This window comes from Galeopterus variegatus, unplaced genomic scaffold (genome assembly GCF_000696425.1).
Source record: "Galeopterus variegatus unplaced genomic scaffold, G_variegatus-3.0.2 Scaffold7038, whole genome shotgun sequence".
NCBI lineage: Eukaryota > Metazoa > Chordata > Mammalia > Dermoptera > Cynocephalidae > Galeopterus > Galeopterus variegatus.
The window spans coordinates 40,023-40,654 of record NW_007733149.1 but is presented as its reverse complement, the minus strand read 5'-3'; positions in this window follow the sequence as shown (position 1 = coordinate 40,654).

The following is a 632-nucleotide window of genomic DNA, read 5'->3' as shown; positions in this document are numbered from 1 at the left end:
ATATCAGTGGCTTCTAATTCTTTAACTATAATATAAAATACTTCTGGTTTAATTTATCTCACTTACCGTTTAATTTCATAATAAATGAATTAAAATTTTATATTAATTTTAAAAATTATAACTCCAGTTAAAATCATCTGAAACATAGGGATGAGATGAGTTGTCTTGAGACAACAGTTAAGAATCACTAGCTAACAGTGCAAAAGATAACTAGTAACAGTTAATACCAACACTGCAACAGCATAAAAGACAAAAGTAACAGTTACTACCAACACTATTTTATCCTTATGAGTTAAAAACGTAGCCAATAAAATTTATAATAGGAAATGAACTATAAAAAATTTGAAATAGCAAGATATATTCATGCTCACCATATGTATTTAAGAGATTCAATTAAAACCTTTCAAATACAAATAAACAATAGATATATTCTTTTCTAACATATATATTTTTTAAAATTGTCTGACCACGATTACATATCACTATACACCTATCACAATGGCTAAAATAAAAAACTGTGACAATACTAAAAACTGGGAAGGATAAAGAGAAAGTGGATCACTCATATATTGCTGGTAGGAATATAAAATGGTACGACCACCCTGAAAGACAGTTTGGCAGTCTTAAAAAAA